Raw genomic sequence first — 5,864 nt, forward strand, 5'->3', positions numbered from 1 at the left:
TATCTTTTTCAACTGCCAAAAGGTATAAGTCCTAAAATTTTTAAGATGCTGTCATTATTTCAATAAATACTTACGTTTTTATTTACACATCCTGTACATATCTTGTTTTTTTGCAGAGTTTACACCTCGAAAAAAGAGTTTATACACTTTTCTAATTAAATTAATAAACCAGGAATTTTAAAAACTAATGTATCAAAAAACATTAATTTTCTCAATTGTTGTGTTTTGGACTTAACCGCATTGGCTTCTGAGCGACTCATATATAATAAGAAGTTTGTTAAGGAAATAAAAGGCGAAATGACTTGAGTAGCAACAGTTTCCGAAGTTGATTGAATTGATCGCGTCTAATCTATTTCCACAACAGCCTTAAATATTTATGAAGCTTAGTGAAGTTTAGGAACATGTAAATACCATGCTCATGAATGAAACATGAGATTCTATAGAACATTTTATGACAACTTTAACAAATATCAATCAACATATATGATTACCTGTTAAAGAAGTAAGATTTTTTTCATCAGTTACAGTAATGCTGTTTACTGTATTGAAGACACTAATCTTGTTCCAGCTGGCAAGGTTTCCAAAATGTTTTTTCTGAAGAAAAAAAAAATTATGCTTGCATTTGCCATCTTTTTAATAACAATGGAAGAAAAAAATACATGATAAATCAATTATTTTAGAACTTTTGAAACTGTTTGTTATTGTTAACAACCAACAACAAATATATCTATTTACCATACGAAAAACACGCAAACATGTTTCTCAGCCGATTATTGACGAATCTATCATTTTCCTATGAAATTTATTGATTGTTGCATTGATTATTGAGATGTGTTTTTATCACAAAATGGTTTTGTAATCAACTCAGAGAACGTGATTTCTACAAATATTCACCAAATTTAATAAGTTTGTTTCGTTAATAGTTTTCCTAACATCTTCTGGCTAACTATTTTTATTTCATAACCGTCGTTGAACAGTCTACCCAATTTTGGGTTTACGACTATTAATGTTCAACTCCGCATTCTTGCAATTTCGAACCCAATCCAGAAGACAAGGGAACTCCTGAATGAAGCATTGGGAGAAATTTGCCTTCGTGGAGGACTTTTTGATGAAACGAAACAGTATTTGCGTTACATGGAGAGGAATACCACGAGATCCTCCCACGGTTAGCCTGACAGCAAAGGGACTATAACCCATGATCCGTCTCTACTGAGGATATTTCACGTCAGCACTGTGGTCGGTGCAAGCCGGATGCAGATTCCTATCTACCAGCCGACGCCGGGATTCGAACCCGGTTCACCTCATTGGAAGGCGAACGCTCTATTCTTTTTGCCATCACGGCTCTCTCTGGCAAACTATTTTATATCCGTCGTTGAACAGACCCAATTTTAGGTTTACGACCACTAATGTTCAACTCCGTAGTTTGTGACTAAAAATGTTCAACTCCGTAGTCTTGTAATTTTGAACCTTTCCAGGAGACAAGGAAACTCCTAGATCAGTACCCCCAGAGGTATGATTTATTATGGGAGCATGGAGGACTTTGCGATTCGACAGATTTAACCTGCATCAGTCTCCATTTACTACACGGGGAGTCTTCGTTCGGCGGGGATTGAACCTACGAACTCTTTGACATGGGTCCAATGCTTTAGCAACCAGGCTATCCCGGCCATCTGGTAAACTATTAAAATAAAAACATAGTTATTTAAACACACGAAAGTTTTTACAAGCTGCTACTTTTTTTTTCCTTCTATGTTAAAAATTTGTAAGCGGATTGCCATTTACCTTTCAGGTGTTCAACTTAATGTTGAATTTTGTTTTTCTACAAAAAAAAACTATAAAACTTAGAAGCTTGAAATTAAAGAAAATGCATAGAACAAAGAGCGTGTTAATATAAAAAAAATGCTACACTCAATCATTAGTACGAGAAATATTAACGATTAAACTTGTAGTAAATAATACCTTGTAGACCACTCTGCAGCTCACAGGAATGCAAAGAAAAGGCTGAAAAACCTATTTTCATATTTGAACTTAATGTGATATCTTTTTTTCGAAATTCAAAGTATTTCGAAACTTATCGTCTATTTTGAATACGTTTTTCGTGATTTTTTTTCACTTGTTTTTTGTTTCAAATAATGATTGGATTAACATAATTTCAATGGATGGATATGAATAAGGAATAAAACTTATTTAAATAATGTTTATCCATTATTGTAATACATTTATTAATCTCTTTCCAGATTTATATTTTTTTTAAGCTTCTACTTGAGTGGGTGTTTAAAGTAACAAAAAATGAACAAATAAAATTAGAACCAAAATGAAAAATTCGATGTAACCAGACATAAAACTTAACAACATCTAAATTTTAAAACTATAAATGACATAAGCAGCGAGTTAGTAACTATTTCTAATTGAAACTGTTATCAAGTAAAATTATTAACAAAAAAAAAGTACTCCTTATTATGATGCACATATTGTTTTTTAAGTTTAAATTATTTTCAGGTACAATTAATTGTCTTTCAAACTCATAAGAAATAGTTGCTTTCTTTGATAAAATGTTCTAGCGTGAAATTGTAATAATTCACATTTTAATAACAAAATATTTTATATATTTAAATAAGTTAGAAACCGAAAATACGAAGAAAAAAAATAGTATTTCGTTTTCATTTTTGTATTTTTCGTTTTTACTTTCTACCATTTTTTTTCGCTTTCTAACTTTTTATTTAAACTGTTTACATAAGACAAATTTGGGTTTAACTGCTTTTAGCGTTTTTCTATTTTGACTTGGAGTTTTTTTTTTTTTTCTTGAAGGTTTTTCCTTAAAATTTGCTTAAATCAATTTCATACTTTGATTGGATTTTAATTATTTATTTATTTCGAAAAATACTAACTTTAAAGGGGGGAAAAAGAATGAGATGCAGCCACTGGCGCTGATGTGCAAAGCAAACAGGTAGTAGAGCCTCCTAACAATGAAAAAAAAAAAAAAAAACGAGGAAGAAGATGGATTACGGATCTGTAGTGCATGTAATTGTCAACTAGTATTAGAATTTGCTTTAAATAGTTCGCATATATGACAGGGTGCGTAGGTAAATCTTTCAACCAAAATAAGCATATTTTAAGTACTTTTTAAGCACTAAAAAATATTTTAAGCACCATATACATTAACAAAATACAAAACAATTTTTTAAAACTTTACATGATCATGATGAAATAAGTAGTTTCTGACAAAGAACTCTTTTCTTGATTATATTAGCCACCACAAAAAGATCAAAAGATTTTTCGGTTCGATTTCAGAGGATGGAAAATTAAACCTGAAATTGAGACTATCTTGCAAAATGCAACAGAGTTGCACATGAGAGTGCAATAATCTCACCGAACTCAGCTCAGTTACTATGCACATACGGACTTGCAATCATTTCATCAAACATGCGAAATGACTGGCGCTTTCATACGCTATGGACCGACGGTTACGCCAAAATAGATTGTGGTTGAATGAATTGTGAAAACATTGAATAGAACAACGTTAAAAGCACGCTTTTGCATAATACGTGGCAAAATCGTAAAAAAATCTCATTTTCGAAAACAGAAAATTAAGCACTTTTATAAAACACCCAATAAAAAAAGCACCTTTACGGACATTTAAATAATGAGAATATAAAATTAGCACTTTTAAAAACGCTACGCACCATGCCTATGTATACAGTGGATTTTAGACGAAATAAAACTATATCGAAAATTCCGAGTAAATAGATAAATCGGTTCATGCATAAGTATTTTCAAAGAAAATGAGGCATCTTATTTTTATATTTTATTTATTATCTTATTTTCTTCTTTTTAATAAATAATCCTAATTGAAAAATACTCAAATTGTCCATTTTAAAATTATTCAATGTAAGCACTTATATTTGCGGGTTTGTGACTAAAGTAAATTACATAAAAATTATTTTTAAATAATTTCTGATACAGAGTTATTTTCAAAGAATGTGACACCTTCAAAATTAAACCATTTTCAAAAAAGTCCCAATTTTTAAAAAAAAATTTAAAAATTCCCAAAATGTTCATTCTAATGTTATTCAATATATACACTGGAATCTGTGAACTAACATGAAAATTATTTTTAAGATATTTCTCATCATAAATATACATTTTTAAGGAATTTTACGCCCATCATTGGCAACATCATTAGATATCGTTTTGTAGTTGTTGACAGTTTGTATGATTAAACTTTTGTTCTATGATAAGTTTAAAGAGTGTTGTATATAATTAAAAACACATACTCTTAAGTACAATACATTTTTGAGTGAGGAGGATGTTCCGGTCGCAAGGGCATAATCTACACTAATATGTTTATTTTATTAAGTTTACTTCTTTTATCTAGCTTGTTTTGGCAACACCATTCGCGATCGCAACGCTCGAGTACGCCTTCTATCGGGAGCCTGTAAATATCAGCCATTAATTTATCACGTTTTCATTTAGTTCCATAAAAATCATTGGCCATGCTAGGGCTGCAAGTTTGTCGCGGGAAAAAGACCCCAAATTCGCGGAAAAATCGCGGGAAATTTTGAAAATTACACAAATTCTAAACAGAAAAAAAATTATTATATAAATGATGCAAAAGACAGAAATTGCGCAAATAATAAAAAAAAAGCTTGAAAATGCACAACAAAAGTATTTCTTTGAATTTCAAGCAATATTAATATTTTTATTTAAATGAACAGAATTTTGGTACAAAGTACATTGTCAGATTATTCTCAATTATCCTTCGTTTTTCATCACTTAATGCATTCTTATACTTAGAAAACGAACTTTCTGAATCAACGCCACTTTGCCAATTTTGGAGCGTTCGGTCTTTAATTTCCAAAACTCGATCAATTTTCCTTCACCAACGCGCAATTTCTTGACCGTTGCTTTGTAAGAAGTAATTGCTGTGAAAACTCAAACATTCTACATTCAAACTACTAGTTACAAGTCCCTACTAATTACTAGTCATCCCCTTCATCTAAGAAACTGATCCATATTTAAGAAATCACAAGAAGCCGCCTAGGAAAAATTAACTGGATATGTAGAAAGGCAGTAGAAATTTCATTGCCCAGTGCAATAGCATGTATAACAATTTTTCTGTCAAAGATTTTATTTATAAAATTTTCCTTCTTTTGTGATTCCAATTTCTTTTGTACTCTTACTGACTTCAGGAAGGTAATTACCCTCTCTAAGTGTAGAAAGACCACCTTAGTTGACAAGATTGTGATTATCTCTGATTTCTGAACTATTTTCATGTCATTTTGCTATTGATTCACTCCCCTAAATATCTAATCAATTTTACATGTTCAATTTAAGGTGCAGGAAAATAAAAAAAATACTGTTTAATAAAAATAATAAATAAAAAATGAGAAAAAAATCAAATTTTAAGCAATTTTCGCGCAAGCCAAGACATGTTGAGAAATTCGCGGATTTTAGATAAAAGATGACAATTTCGCGGAAATCATCGCGGAAATTCGCGCCGCGACAAACCTGCAGCCCTAGCCATGACGGATGCCATTTTCTTAGCAGCAAATAAAAATAAAAATTTCCCTAAGGAGCAGCTGAAGAACTTGAAAAAACTAACCAGAACATGCCAAACATTGAAGCAGAACACGCCAAGCATTTGAAGAACAATTTCTCAATAATTTTTACCTTTTTATTACCAACAACATAACTTACAATTTCATGATCACTTGCTGTTACAGATGTTTATATTACGGTAAAATAATTTTTTCTGTCTTCAATTCATTACAAATTAAAATGAAGTCAACATTGCTTTCGTCATTCCAATAAAGAAATGTGAATTCAGAACGTCAAGAACTGCAATAGTTATAGAATTCTTCTTT

The 5,864-nt window shown here is 31.0% G+C and overlaps 1 protein-coding gene across 1 annotated transcript in view; it reads right to left on the bottom strand.

Annotated features, from left to right (window-relative positions):
• Positions 1–5,864, bottom strand: part of LOC107440992 (voltage-dependent calcium channel gamma-1 subunit) — a 161,093-nt gene that overhangs the window by 121,113 nt on the left and 34,116 nt on the right. The window contains exon 2 of the mRNA XM_016054224.3: positions 492–594. The gene's annotated coding sequence lies outside the window, so the exon portion shown is untranslated. The remainder of the gene's footprint in view (positions 1–491; positions 595–5,864) is intronic.

This window comes from Parasteatoda tepidariorum, chromosome 5 (assembly GCF_043381705.1).
Source record: "Parasteatoda tepidariorum isolate YZ-2023 chromosome 5, CAS_Ptep_4.0, whole genome shotgun sequence".
Taxonomy (NCBI): domain Eukaryota; kingdom Metazoa; phylum Arthropoda; class Arachnida; order Araneae; family Theridiidae; genus Parasteatoda; species Parasteatoda tepidariorum.